We start from the raw sequence: 16,535 nt of genomic DNA, 5'->3' as shown, positions 1-16,535 counted from the left end.
AAGTGACACGGTGTAAATTTGAATATAGATGGTAGAAAACATGATCTGAAATCTCCCGGATGCTCATTTCAAGTGTGTAAAAACAGTAAAAAATCAAGTTAAAAATACATGAAAAAATATGACTGTGCTAACCAAATATATAGCCAGATGTCTGCTAACAGTTAATTTATCTAAGTGTCCTGCTTGCTTATCCCTAAACCATAGAACAAGTTGCAACTGGAGTGGTATCTGTCAAAGGGACAGCATGTTTCTCATGACTCTTACTGGAAACTGTTTATTGATGCAGGAAGTACCCAGAGATAAAGCATGTCACCAAGCTCCTTTTTTCCCTTTCAGATAACTGAAGATCGGAACTTATGAAATAGAGAATTTAAATGTTGTTTAAATAAACAATAAGAGGTACAAACACATGGAAATTATTATTTGTTCATTAGTTCTTAAGGTAGTAGGAAAACTAGTACATAGATGAGCAATATTAAAAAAAACTGCTAAAAGCAAGAGAGAGTACATAATAATTCTAAATTGGATAAAATTTCCTGTAACAGTAATCATGAAAGGTTTATATAATGACTTGTAATTTGAATAAACTTAAAGTAATTGTTCTGAGTTCTATTAAGTAAAACATGAAAAATTAATAAGAAAATTAATTTAAAAGAAAATAAAGCTGACGGAAATAAAAGAAGGTGGATAATGAAATTTCAAATCTTTCAGTGCAAACTGTCTAAAGATAATAAATACACTAATACTGTAAATAAATATATCTATGTAAAGACACAATTATTCTATACATAAATTGACTCACTATATGGTCAGAGACTTGGTAGAAGCAAAACTGAAAGACTGTAATGAGTACAGCTACACAAAGTTATGGGAATGGGCTTCTCAGAACAAACACAGTTTGATAACATGTATTGCTATGAATGCTACCACAGTGTACACACTAAAAAGGTTCTCAGGAATCAGGTGGACACTGTGACCACCAGTAGACGGTGCAGTCAGCCTCTTTCCTCAGCCGTACTTGTTGCTACCTCAATAGGCTGGTGACCCAAGTGGCTGATGAACCATGGGCCAAGGATGATGCATAGTTGCAACAACAGAAATTTCTCAGAGCCATGCTGTGGCCCAAACTTGAGTTCCCAACTGGTTAATAGCAGGGGACTCTCCTTTGTCTCTGGTAGATATTAGTCTGCAGGGTATAAATTTGCCACAAATCATAAATTAAAGGCAATGGTTTTCCCTTAGTATTAGAGATACAAATTCTAGAAACATTTATCTTCTCAATAAGCCATGTTCTTTCCCATCATTCTTTGACTTACCTTATACTGCATTCATCTTCTTGGTATTCCATATAATATTGTTTCTAATTCTGCAGCAAACAAAGTAATGCAATATACACTAACACAGACTGGGTTTATCATGCTCCATATTACTCAGAAACAATTGGATTTACTGCTTGTGGGTAGCTTTTTGAAGATTCAGTTAAAGAGCCAGCTGTTGGCATATAACCTTAAAGTTTTATTATTTTTTTTTAAGATTTCATTTATTTATTCATCACACACACACACACACACACACACACTCACACACAGAAGCAGAGACAAAGGCAGAGGGAGAAGCAGGCTCCATGGCAGAAGCCTGATTTGGGACTCCATCCTGGGATTCCAGGATCACGCCCTAGGCCAAAGGCAAGCGCTAAACCACTGAGCCACCCAGGCCTCCCTAACCTTAAAGTTTTAGATGCTTTCTTACAGAATATAGTATTGTGCTTTGAACCAGCAACGCACATATACTTCTGTTTCTTCCCATTGCCAGAGTATCTGGCTAAGGGAATCAAAGAAAATTTGGGAATGCACCTGGCTCAATAACAAAGTTTTGTCTTTGTTATCTTCACCAAGGAATGTGCTGGTTTTCAGGACCTAAACCCAATGGAAAAATGTCTCCACTTGGCGACCTAGTTTAAAAGTTTAACCTTATGGAACTGAAAATTGAGGCAGCCACCAACCTTTTGGATAAAATTCCTTATTCTACTGGAGAAAAAGTAACTTGTTGGTCATAGTAATTGAGATAATATGAATAAATATTAGAATTTCTATTATATAATGCGTCATGGAGGTTATGTGCAAGATCCAGGGAATTCCCCAGTCCTCTCTAGTACTGCTCTATTAATTGGATGGTGTTAAAGGAAGATTACAGAAACCCCACACAGGCAAGTCCACTAAGATTTCAGATACTTTGGAAACAGAAGGGAACAAATTCCAGCTACTTAGGTCCTCCCAAGGGTAAAAGGACCCAAATAAATGGTTGCGAAAGGTAGCTATAAGTACCAAATAGGCCTTGTGACCAACTAACAAAATGAATATTGAAGGAGCTTCTCATGTTTCCTTTGTTTCTTTCCAAATTATGTCTGTTTATATATATTGATTTATTTTTCCTCACTTAAACCTTTATGTTGATGATTATCACTATAATTTAGCTCATAGCTTATAGTATATGCAGTTCAGAATATAATTATATTTAAGGAGAAGAGAACATCATGCAAGAATGGAAACAGTGAGTAGAGTTTGGTCTCCTTATTTACAGAGAGAATGAGTAGATTTTAATATGTATAACATTGGGGGGTTTTGCTATAATTGTGTCACAAGCAGTAATCAGTATTCTATACATCTTTGAATTTTCAATATTTTAACAATTGGCTGACAGCTTTATTTATTTTTTTTGGAAGAAAATGATCTATTTCATTAAAACTGGAAAAAGCTTTACATGTGCCTAAATTTTTTTAAAAAAGAGAAAACCAGAGAGATACATTGGAAAATATGAAAATATTTCAGATGTCAGAAAAGCAAAACAAGTGAAAATTTTGAAATTTTATACTTGATATTCTTGATTTAGTACTACAAAAATTATTTTTAGTTTCATGTTGGTAATTTGTTCTATTATCTTTTTTGGTATATCCTTATAAAATATTTTTTCTTAGCCTTTAAGTTTTTTTTATAATCAATGTCCAACACTTGTTATATAAAATTATCTATTCATTTTCCCAAACACTTAGAGGAAGTTAGATATTAAGAAATATTATAAATTCTGTGTGTCTCAGACATGTGTGTCTCAGACATGTCTACAGCTTAGGTTTTTAAAAATGTGAATGAGGGATGCCTGGATGGCTCAGCAGTTGAGTGTCTGCCTTCAGCCCAAGGCATGATCCTGGAGTCCCAGGATCAAATCCCACATCAGGCTTCCTGCATGGAGCCTGCTTCTCTTTCTGCCTGTGTCTCTGCATCTCTCTCTCTCTGGGTCTCTCATGAATAAATAAATAAAATCTTTTAAAAAAAAAGTGAATGATTCTTAAACAAAACGGTTGATTATGTGTTAAAACTACTCTGGACTTGCATGTAAAACTAATTGAAAAATGAAAGTTACTAAATTTTTTTCTAGAGTTTTTTATGGAAAGTTCTATTTATATATGTATCCACCTATTGATTGATATTCTAATATTAATTAATTCATTATTAATATTCTTATAAACCTCACCATAGTTTATGGAATTTTTCTCCAGATTATAAGTGAACTAATCAATATTTTTATGATGTACCTAGAAAGGTGAACTAAATATCAATTTACTTAATATTCCCCTAAGGTTATTTTAGCAATATTTCGACAGACTTTATATTTTGAATATGGGATTTTAAATTCAAATAGAATATTTGCATATATAAATCACATTCCTTTAAGATATATATCTTGAATATTAAAAATTATTTGAGTTACATATTATATAGACCTCAATGGAATATGAAAAAAAAAACTAGTAAATTAATTTAATTTATAATTATTGTGATAGGCAAGTTCTGGGAACTTCTCCAAAAGTTGTTTAAATATTTTAATGCAAAAGAACATTCATGAAACCAAATATTGGCTTTAGAGTATCTATGAACATTTACCATAAACCATATCTAAAATTTAAATACAGTTAACCAAATTTTGACCTTTATTTATTCATTTATTTATTTAGTAAGAATTTTATTTATTTATTTGTGAGAGACACACAGAGACATAGGCAGAGGGATAAGCAGGCTCCCTACGGGGAACCCCATGTGGGACTCAATCCCAGGACCCGGGGATTATCACCTGAGCCAAAGGCAGATGCTCAACCTCTAAGCCAACCTAGGTGTCCCTTGACTTCATTTTAATGATGTGTGCACGATCTGTTTTAGGTAATACAGTGTAGCCAGGAGTAATACTAGAGCAGGAAATTTTATGTTCAGATACAAATTAGGAATACTCAAGGTAAGGAAGTATTTAAGATTCCCTCCAGATTCCTTCTGGGTCCTCTTTCTTTTCAAACTCAATTAATATTGTTCCATAACAATACCTCAAAGCCAATAATTTAAAATCAAAAGAAGGGGAATCACATTAATTTTCTCTCCTTTTGTGAATTCCATTTTCTTTATTTCCATTTTATTTTCTCCTATTCTTCTTTGAACATGCCTTAGGCATGCTAAAGTGATCTTTAAATGTAAATTAAAAGAGAACATGCTTGTACTTACATAAAATTTTAGTGTGATAATTTAAAATGTGTAGCCATAGAAATGAAGATTCATGTATAACTATAATAGTGTTGGCCTTTTGTAAGAATGTGACATGTGTCTGTAATTCCTTTAACTTGAATTAACTAATACAAGTAATATAAGGAATATATGTATGCCAATTAAAGAGAAAACAGTTTGCTTTTGGCTTTGGAATTATCAAGGGGAATACTTGATTTCTTTTTTGTATTTATTAATGTGGAGTGACCCATGTTTTTTCTATATAAAGTACTCTGTGTTGAAATACATAACTTTCTTTTCTTATAAATATTCCTCTATACCATGATAGTACTACTGTAGGCTTATGTATTATTGTCTAGTGCAATCTAGTCAAAAGATTTTACATCCAACTTTCATCAATTCTGTGATTATGTGTTCAACATTGATATATGAGATCACAAAATACCTGAATCTTTTATTCATTTATGAGGAAGGAAATACTGGAAGGAAATCATATTCCCTATAGTTTAATGCTTCTCATAGTCAACCAGTTTTCTTTTCTAAATATAATTGCAGCATCCAAGGGATTTCTGATAAAGCTTATCTTAGCTCTGAAAATAAGAATACAAAGTATGTATAATACAAAGCATTTTTCTTACATGATTTCTATTATAATGTACAGTTTATATTATTTTTTAATGTACAGTTTAAAACCACCCCATACACATACTCACATAAAAAATTAATTAAAACCACCACCTAGCTACTTCATTTTTGAATCCATATATGCCAAAGTATTTTGGGAAGTCATTCTGCGAGGCTGTTAGATATGTCTATTATTTTGCTTACTTATCATATCCCCTTGAGAGAAGCTTATTGCCATCATGAGAATTTAAAGAGACTCAGAAAAGCCTAGTGAATGTGTTAGTCACATAGTTAGTGAGTACTGATACAGGCTGCATGTAAACTTAGTGTTTACCATAGTTTCTTACAGGAAAGGCTTCATGGAGAGGAACTGCATACCATTTGAAGATAAGAAAGGAGGAGGGTACTACGCCTAGCTAAGTGAACATCCTCAGTAAATTCATGAATTGACATGAAATTTGAATGAGAACAGAACAATCTGGGAAAATAAAATCAATTTCCAAATTTGCATTTCTTCTAATTTCCCTACAAAAACAATATATTTTGTTTCTGTTTTGGAGGCTGGTAGCAGTAACAAGGAAAGAAGAAATTTTAACATTCAAATGAGATGGTAAGTCCAACCTAAATATCTGTGGCAAAGAGGAAACACCTACACAAATCCTTATTAAAATTTACACTTACCATAGAAAGTAGACATATGTCAACTCAAAAATAAATCCAATTTGAATGTGGAATGTTCTTTCAAGTAGGATAAAATGCAATTATATGAAAAATTTCTCCACCCTTGACCCTGTATCAAAGATCAGCCCAAATCATTTGTGAAGTGTCCCAGAAGTGTAAATGAAGCCACAGTCTCACTGTTACAATCAGAGCAGAGACTATCATCTATAATTAAATTATGGATTATGATAACTTTATTACCCATCAACTTGGCATTAAACAGCATGAATCACAGCATGGGGTCTCTATTGGCTAATGCTCCTGGGATGAGGATCCAGATGAGACCATTAGAGCTGAAAATAAAAGCTAGCTTCCAGATTTTTGGCAAGGAGATAATGTCCTTCTGCACTGTTTAAAGGAAATGAGAAGGCCCAGACATAGGCAATAATTTTCCCCTGAGACATATATGTATTTAAAAACATTCCTCAACTTTCTTAGAAACTAAAAAGAAAAAGAAATGATATAGTTGCCATTGTCTTTTACAAGATATATTTAATATAAAATATGCCCTTAAAGAGGACAGACTCTGGGATGCCTGGGTGGCCCAGTGGTTGAGTGTCTGCTGTTAGCTCAAATCATGATCCCTGAGGTCCTGGGATCAAGTCCCACATGGGGCTCCCTGCAGGGAGTTTGCTTCTCACTCTGCCTGTGTCTCTGCCTCTCTCTCTGTGTCTCTCATGAATAAATAAATAAAATCTTAAAAAAAAAAAAGGGAACAGACACTAAATGATGAACAAGAAGAGAGCTATCCTCATGTCTTACTTCCAAGACATGTGTAGCATGGTATAAATAATATAAGCAAAAAAAAAAAAAAAATTATCCCTGAACAAGCCAATCGTTAGTTATTTTTTCTGTTACACATTGTACTATTGAGTTGTTAGTGAAACTCATTAATATATCTAAAAAAAATCAAAATATCAAATGCCAATGATTTCTTGCAACTTCTGCCTAAGCATTGTTTTACTATGCATGACTTTTTAATACTTTACAGAATAATTTCTTAATGTCAAAAAAGACTTTCTGAGAAACATTTATTCTCCGTGTTATGTGTTAAATGATTATATAGCTATATGTCTTATGATTTACTTACCATTTTAATTGAAGTGAGTGATCATTGCCACTTTAGAGATAGAAAGCTGAAAGAGAAAATTTATACCATAAATACACAAAAGACATAAAACAGATGTTGCAAATGGAACTCAAAATAAAGTCTGCTAGTTAGTATGTGTGTATTATTACTTCACTGATGCTGTTCATTTGTTCATGGATCATTCAGTTTTGCTTGATTTGTAACACTCATGGGTGAAATAATGATGTAAAGACTAAAGAAGTATAGATTTCATTTTTGTTGTGATTGTTGCTCTTTGTTTTTGAGAGTAAAATGTTCTGTGTGTTTATTTTATATATCTAAATATGTGAGAGAGACAAATATTTGAGAAAAGAAAATATATCAATTTTTACAGATTTTTAAATATTCTATTTAGGATAATCATTTTATATTAAATAATATAAATAAATGCTAAGAGAATAAACTCTTTCATCTTAATCATCAAAGTATATTTTGTATCATGATGGCTTTTTTAGGATCAATTTATATTGTAAAGGATCTCATAACTGCTTATATGACACTAGGTAATGTCAAAAAGAAAGATCCAATTTTGAGAGACGTGTTATCTGACAGAAATACCATGAGTGCATTAAAATTTCAGTTTCACTCAAACATATTCAAATTCTTGCTTAATTTTATAAACTTATTTCTATTGATTTTGGTCAAGTAATGAAAACTGCAAAATTACTCGGATTACTAAATAATATGATTATGAACTGGTTAAACTGTTTATAGATGCCAAACCATACCTAGTTAGATATCTGGTTACAAAATATATTTTGATTAGTTACTTGACTCAGTCTTTCTGTGCTATTTATACTCAACATACACTTTTTCCAATTGTCCTTCAGGAGTCAAGCATCCAGTGCTAGTTGATTTTGATGAAGGTGAGTTACTCTGTATCATCTGGAAGGAAGCTTGTGCTATTCTTAGTTGTTATAACCAGCTGCATTACTGAAAGCAGGCTCTGTCCTTACACATTATAAATGGATAGCTTCAGATAAGAAAAAAGCTATCTTGGTGAATGGTGGCCAGAATTTTGATGTTTCTGTCTAGTAAGTGATAGGGTTATCACTCACATCTCTAGGTGATTTGGGAAGATGTCTGTCTGGAGCAATAGATAAAGACTCATTGTACTGTTGCAGAGGAAAAGAAATCCAAGAGAAGCAAGTGAATTCATTACAAAGTAACAAGTACCATGGTTTTCAAGCTACGGGGGAAAAAAAAAACAAAAAACCCGTGTGAAAAATTAGCTGTGTTTTCTTTTTGATAAGCGTGTTCTGTATTACTGAAATGTATGTAAGAAATTAGTATAAAAAGGATATATCAAGCTTCTTGTTTATTTTAATCAAGTAACAAGGTGGCATATTTGGAATAAAGTTGTAAAGTAGCTCAATACAAATGAGAAGATTAACTGTAAATGATATAATATACACAATCTGCTTTATAATAGAATGGAGGTCACAAGTGCTAGAATCAATATTGTGTCCAGAGGATTGTTTCCTCTTTCAATTTATTTAGTTTTATTTAGTAGAATAATTTTAAAGGAACTAATTATCTAATAGCTCCTGGGGATGTTTAAATTGCATAAATAATAGAGATAAGTGTAAGTGTTATTTCTTGACTAAATATTTTCTAAAGTATATAGAGAGGAGTTCATTAGATGAAAATAGAAAATCCAATCTATGTTGGGAACTGCAACAATAACAAAACTTCTAAGAAAGTAATGTGGTAGGGGCAATTGGGTGGCTGCAGTTGATTAAACATCTGTGTTCGGCTCAGGTAGAGATGCCAAGGTCCTAGGATCCAGCCACCTTAGGCTCCCTGCTCAGCGGGGAGCCTGCTTCTCCTTCTCCCTTTGCCACTCCCCCTGCTTATGCTCTCCTCTCTCAAATACATACATTTTTTTTTAAGTAAGAAATGGGTAAAAATATTACCAAGTTTGTATTTGAACAACTGTGGAATTGCCTCAGGACTCTGATTAGGAGTGCATTTTAGAGGTATACTTACTCTGACGATTACAGAAAGGATTATGATGAATGAAACCATTCATCACAATGTCTGACATAGTAAGTATCCAATGAGTATTAGTTATATTCTTTTGTCTTTCTGGAGATTTTGTAATCATTTCTTCTCATGCTTGCTAACTGTAGTAGGGTAGGGAAATATTCCTAAAGTTTGCTTTGGACACAGGTTCAATTTTGACGCCAGTTGTTATTATTTCAAAAAATCATGGAAATAAGTAACTGTAACTCTTGACTTTCTAGAAATACAACCTCTGAAACCCTGATCAAGTTTTTTTTTTTTTAATATTGTGAATTAATCTGATCTCAAAGTTAATTAGGCCCCATAAGTGTTAACAGTTGAATCTAGATATGAGCGTTATCATGTAAATGTTTAAGCATTTGTATTGTTATTGAGAAGTTCTTTGTCCTTTAAAAATTATTTAAGGGGATTATTGGGTGGCTCAACCGTTTAGCGCCTGCCTTTGGCCCAGGGCATGATCCTGGAGACCTGGGATCGAGTCCCGCATCAGGCTCCCTGCATGGAGCCTGCTTCTCCCTCTGCCTGTATCTCTGCTTCTCTCTCTCTGTGTCTCTCATGAATAAATAAATAAAATCTTTAAAAAAAATAAACATTTTAAAAATAATTTTTATGTTTGTTCTAATGTGAGTGAAGTAAAATATTCTAAACCTATAAAAGACTGCAGCTACACACATTAAAAATTAGGTGGCATATTTCCTCTTTTTGAGATATTTGCTTTATCCACTTTGTTGCTGGTAGGTTTCTTTATGGCAGGTAATATTTTGTATAACTGAATTAGCCGACCCTCCCATTCACTTATACAGACTATAGTCTAAGAAAATGTGATTTTTCCCCAAATCAATTTATTATTTATAATATGTAATTATTAGTGAGCTATCATTAAAGGATGGCATGCAACTGAACAATGTAGTGGAGTAATAAAATTACAGTCCCAAATGGAATAAGTGTAGTATATTTCCAGACATTCTCTAGAAACTGTTAAATCTTGGAATAAAACTATAATCTAGGGGCTCCGGGGTGGCTCTCTCTATTAAGCGTCTGCCTTCAGATCATGAGCTTAGCATATCTGGCTCTGGCTGAGCAGAAAGTCTGCCTCTCCCTCTCCTTCTAGCCCCCCAACCCCACCCCTCGTTTATGTTCTCTCTCTTTCTCAAATAAATAAATGAAGTCTTTAAACAAAAATAAAGATCAAAAAAACTGTAATTTGTTTTACTATTTGTGGGTCACTTGTGGAATAATTGCTATTTTTTCTAACGGTTCTGAAATGCAACTTTAAGTCAGCTCTTTGGTGAGCTAAGCCATTAAATATTTAGGATATTTCTGAATTACATAACGTGGAAAAAGACAGAGTATATATATTCTTTATGATAATTCCTATTTCCTCTATAACTTAGCTATTTATTTTATCTCTATGAGAATTCTGAACAAGTCACACTAATTTTCTACCTATGCAAGTCTTGTTTAGACTTTAAATCAAGCTATAATTTCACTATGTGTTTTTAATAAAGTCAATACACATTAACTTTTTATAAAACTTGTAAAACGTGTAAAATTAGAAAAGGAAATACAGTCATTCATATCTCTACTATAAAGATATATCTATGATAACTGAAGGCCATTTAATATATATATATATTTTATGTAAATGATCATTCTGAATTTACTATTTAGAGTTAATATTACAACACAAATAGTTTCCTAAGCCAATTATTATTTTTTAACATCATTTTAAAAGGTCCTTAATGTTTAGGGTAACCGTATCATTTTGGTTTGCCTAGTTCAGTCCATTTACACCTGTTGCTGGCCTTCTTTCAAACTATCCCTTTTAAAAGTATTTCCAGCTAAGTGAAAATTTTTATTCTTACTTCAGTAATATTATTCTGAGTTAATATCTGTATGTTTTGAAATCTTTCATTTTTTATTCACTTACATAGTTTTCCATGTTTGGTAATGCATAAAACAATACTTTGATAACACTTTTAAGTATACACATTATTTTCCTTATGCAGAATTATTCTTTGGTAGAATCTCCAAGGTAGACTAACTGACTGAAAATAGTTTTATGTTTTCAAACATTTCTTGCATATTGCTGAATACCTTTGCTATTGATTTTCTCATTATGGAGTTGAGAGTCTTTCCAACCTGTTTTCCACTACATGTACATTATGCTTTCCCTGCATAATCCTGTCAGTGAACACAAACTCAGCATGAATATTGAACTATGGTAAAATCTACAAAGTATGGAAACTTCTTTGTGTTCTGTAGATGACAAGAGCAATGTGGTTCTCATTTAATGAATGCTTTGCAGCTCAAACACTAATTAGAGATGTTCTTTTTCAAAAAGATGTTGACCAATTTGTACTTCAGTAATTGTGAATATAAAATGTATATACACACCTAAATTAGAATAGAATCAAATAAAAATGAATGTAAATGGATAATACTAGAATATTAGAATATGTAAAAATTATATATTAGAATATAAATGAATATACAATAAATATATATAAGAATATATACAAAATTCATATATATATATAATTTTAGGCTTTCCAAAGTGGTCCAAATAAATTTTTTGTTATTGTGGTAAAACACTAGATTTACCCTCTTAACAAAGTTTTTTAAGTGTTCATTACTGTACTGTTATCAATAAACGTGCTGTTGTACATCAGCCCTCTAGAACTTATTAATCCTGCATAACTGAAATACTGAAATGTTGATTAGCAACTCCCGATTTACCTCTGCCATATCAGCCCTAGCAATCAATATTCTATTTTTTGCTTCTATGAGTTTGACTATTTTGTTTTATTTTATTTTTTAAAGATTTTATTTATTCATGAGACACACACACACACACACACACACACACACACAGAGACAGAGAGAGGCAGAGACACAGGTAGAGGGAGAAGCAGGCTCCATGCAGGGAGCCTGATGTGGGACTCGATCCTGGATCTCCAGGATCAGGCCCTGGGCTGAAGGTGGCGCTAAACCGCTGAGCCACCCGGGCTGCCCAAGTTTGACTATTTTAAATATCTCTTATAAGTGGAATCATGCAATGTTTGTTCTGTAACTGGCTAATTTCACCTAACACAATGTTTTCAAGTTTCATCCAACTTGTTGCATATTGCAGGATTTCCTTCTTTTTAGAGGCTGAATAATCTTCCATTATATGTATATACCACATTTCCTTTAACTATTCCAAAATATCAAAGAGAAGAGAACACTTTGAAGCTCATTTTATGAGGCCAGTATTGCCCTGATACAAAAACCAGAAAAATACACCAAAGAAAACTATAGGCCAATATTCCTGATAAATATAGATGGAAAAATCCTCAATAAAATTCTTAGCAAACCAAATTCAACAGGACATTAAAATGATCATTCATACACCATGACCCAGTGGAACTAATCTTGGATGCAAGGATGGTTCAACATATGAAAATCAATCAGTATTATATACCACATTAACAGAATGAAGAATAAAAATCACATGATATCTCAATAGATACAGTAAGAGCATTTGACAAAATTCTTTTTCATGATAAAATCTTAACAAAGAAGAGAGAAAGTTACTTCAACAAAAGAAAGGCCTCATACAAGTAACTTTTGAACAGAGATTATATGGTATCCAATGTCAGATGGCTGACAAAAATGCTAGAATTTAATTGTACAACTTTGCAAGAGCTCAGAGAAGATTCTGATAACAAACATAAATAGTCCTACCTTTCCAAGTAAATAGTATGGGCAATTGTTTTATATTTTCATCAATAATTACAAAATACTCAGAATGTTCTTGAGACTTTCTTCAGCGTCAAAAACTCTTGCTTTTCTTTGGTAAAATAACAAACTGGTTTAAAAAATGCAGAAATATTTTTTCATGCTAAATTCTATCAATATTTAAGGGCCAACAAAAGTGGTCTCTTTCTTGATTAAAATTTTAATGATATTTCAAGTAGAGGTATTACTTCATCCCTCTGAATCCTCTTATATTTTGTCTTCTATTATGATCATGCATATTTTATTTTGACATAAGAAAAATTTTAAATGACTTTTTCTTTCCACAAAATTACAATTACTTCCATACTCATTCATTTTCATTTACCTTATATCATCTAGGTCAGATCTTTATAGAGTAGAAGTAAAAGCATGCCTTTTTTGCATAAGTGAATAGAACTAGTAAATAAAATCAGTATTTGCATTTGTTGAACAGTATCTGCATTTAGCAGATAATCATTGCTAAAAAGGAAAAATAGTATGTTTACTTTTTATAAGTGATTAGAGAGCCCTATTAGGTGGAAAGAGCACTAGATCATTCAAGTATCTCACTATCTGGGTTTTGTTTCTTATTGTACAATAACTATCCATATACAATTGGATGACTTTTAAATATCTTTTGGTCTCAGTATCCTCATGTTGGAATTATCAGAAGGATACAGATATCTCTAAGGGACCTGTATGGTAAAAACAAAAAACAAAAAAATAATACCCAAACAACAACAACAACAACAACAATACCCTGTAATTTTACGTCTAGATACATTTTATTGCAAATATGTCAATTCATCTGTAATTTGGATCCAAAAGTATCCAAATACTTTACTTTCCAGTGCTTAAGTCTCCCAAAGCTTTTTCAATATAATGTTTTATGACATAAATTCTGTCTGCTAAATAAACAGAATTCTATGAAATTTTTCTTATTTGAATCGAGCCAAATAGTACTTTTATTTTTAATTTTATTATGAAATACAACAATAATAATCTTTGATGGAATTATCTGTAGATCATTCACTATCTTGAGATAGCTAGGCAGGAATGAGTTATTTTATTTTGGAAAAACTTTGATAAGGGAGAAGAATCTGTCCTTTTTCTGAGTGTTAAATAAGTCTGCAAACCTGATAGCTCAAGGTTTATCTTTTTTATAAAAATATATGATTTCTACAAGAGTGACTAGAAGAGAAAGGCTATTCAACCATGAGTTGGTTTACTAAGTATCCTTCAATGTCAACAGTATGAAATCCATAGCAAACTCATTTTTTAAGAGAATGTTATGCTTGTTCTAGGTTTATAACTGAGTTCAGAGACCAAACCATAATATTAAGCCAAAGTTATTATATTTTTTAAAATCTACAGACATACATTGTTTAAAAATGTTTTTATCAAACATGTTAAATACTTATGGAAAATGATATGCATTATGCGCAATTTCTAATTCAACACTAGGCTTGTGAATCCTTCTGTTGAATTAAGTCTGAAAATCATTCTACAAAAATATTTGTAGGTTCTGTATCTCTTGGTTGAACATGTTTGTAACTATATCTTATATTATAACCATCACTATAACTAGAGTTATAATGACCCATTTTTCAAATTTAAAATCCTAGTGTGTGTATCTAAATATCTATGCCTATGTATTTTGATGCCACAATATTTTCAAGTTGCTTTCAATGCTGATCCCACCTGTTTACACTGGAAAAGTTGACTTTTATGTAGTGAATAATCTTGGAAATCTACCTATATAACCTCACAACCTTATCATAGATTTTGTATTAAAACATTCCAAAGGTCTGCATGCTACTGAAGTACATTTTTAGGAGACTTTATTTCTGCCATGGTTTTCTCTTATACAGAGTACTTTAGAAACCTTGTCAAAGGTTAAGTTATGATTATGTTTTGTGACTTTATAAATTATCTGGGTGTATACTGTACTTAGGTCAAACAGGTAAAAAATATTTGCTTGCAACAAAACTTCATTTTATCTTTTGCACATGGTTACATATGTGCACATTTAAGCACATGGTTAATTAGTGGCTTCTGGGAGGATGAAAAATGATTTCAACTTGTTATAGTATTATAGTTTACTGAATATTATGATTGTCACTTTTTTATGATTGATGATTGCCATTTTTAATGACATAGTCTACAAAGGCTAATGATACACTGGATAGAATCACAATACCAATTAAAGGGTAATGGTCATTCCAAATGTTAATGCTTATAACTCTTAAAAGAGAATACATTGATGGAATACAATCCATTTTAAGGAAAAACTTCCCTTCTACGATGATGTGATCAATTTTACTATTAGCAGTTCAGTGGACATAATAATTTCATCCATTACCATTAACATTCTTTAAACAAGCTTTGGCATATGAAAAATATGAATCTTTTCATTTAGCATTCTTTAAAAAAGGATTTACTTTGAATATGATTATTTGAATGAGAGAAAAGGAGAGCTGTTTAAGGTTTTTGAGAAGTTAAAATGCACCCAATAAAAATGCCACAGCTGTGTGATGATATTGAAGTGGTAAGCTAATGTCATTGCCAAATGTCCTATTAACATGCATACACATATTTATACAGTAACACCAACTAGAATTTAGTTTCCTTTTGAAAAGCCCAAGAATTTATAGAGTGACACAGAACAAAACTGCTGTGTAAATAATAGGTTAGAAGAACTATCATATCTGAGCATTATGAACCTTACCTCATTCTGAAAAGGAGCTGAAGTAAAGTAAGAGAAATGGTCTACTGGCTCCTAATTCATGAAGTGACAATGATGAATGAATGGAAGTTAGCTCCAGCTGTAGCTGTATTTTAGCTCCTAGATACTTTTTGCTGCTAAAGGCACTGAGAAAAAGAAAACCCACAAAATTTCTGATTAATAATAAACAAATGCATTCTTTAAAGTGGTATCTATATAGCGTCCAACAGAGAGTCCAATCAGTTTTCTGAAAGAGAGCCCTTCTTTGTTAACAGCTACAAAAACGTACAAAGACATGTAACTCTTTGGGGGCCGCCTTACATATCTTGGAAACATTGTATTCAGCAGTTTTAGCTTTCCCAAAGTTAAGCAAGTTCAACATCCTATGAAGAGATAAAGAAAATAATATTTGGCTTAATGGCATTCTTCTCTGCACAAAATCTTGAAAACTAGGAAAAATGCAAAATTTAGGAGACGAAAATAAATGAGTAATATTTACCTGTTGCCTAATTTTTTTCAGGACAATTTAGCCTCAATTTTATATAAAAATGTTGCCTTAACAAGTCACCAAAATCTTACCAGCAAATCCAAAGTCCTTTCTTAATCTCTCTCCTCATTCATATACTCATGGTTGAAATTAAACCCTATTATTTCCACAGCCATAAAATCAATGTGCCCACAGCCACATTGGATGGATAGATAGATCCATAACACCTGAAAAGTAAAATATAGGAAAATTCAGGAATTGTAGACCAGAAGAACACTGCTTAATTTTGCTAATTTCTAATTCTGCAACTATAAAATGGAAATTAAAATACTTGCCACATAAATCTATTTGAATATTAAATAAAAATGAGGTAACTGATAAACCAGAGCTACCTTAATAAGTACTCTAACTATATGTAATATTTTATCTCATTAATTGCCTTAACTTTTTTTCTTTCTTTGATATTAATTTTGAGTACTTAATAATTTCTTTCTTTATTTATTTTTTATTTTTATTTTTTTA

At 31.9% G+C, this 16,535-nt stretch overlaps 1 protein-coding gene across 10 annotated transcripts in view; it reads right to left on the bottom strand.

Annotated features, from left to right (window-relative positions):
* Window positions 1-16,240, bottom strand: part of LOC144287924 (uncharacterized) — a 398,850-nt gene extending 382,610 nt beyond the window's left edge. For all 10 annotated transcript variants that reach the window (XR_013355747.1, XR_013355748.1, XR_013355753.1 and 7 more), the window contains exons 1-2: window positions 15,530-16,240; window positions 6,979-7,024 (exon numbers count right to left, since the gene is read on the bottom strand). The gene's annotated coding sequence lies outside the window, so the exon portion shown is untranslated. The remainder of the gene's footprint in view (window positions 1-6,978; window positions 7,025-15,529) is intronic.
* Between the last annotated feature and the right edge of the window lie 295 nt (window positions 16,241-16,535).

This window comes from Canis aureus, chromosome 17 (assembly GCF_053574225.1).
Source record: "Canis aureus isolate CA01 chromosome 17, VMU_Caureus_v.1.0, whole genome shotgun sequence".
Lineage (NCBI taxonomy): Eukaryota > Metazoa > Chordata > Mammalia > Carnivora > Canidae > Canis > Canis aureus.
The sequence above is the reverse complement of the archived record's forward strand: the minus strand, read 5'-3'. Positions and strand labels throughout refer to the sequence as shown.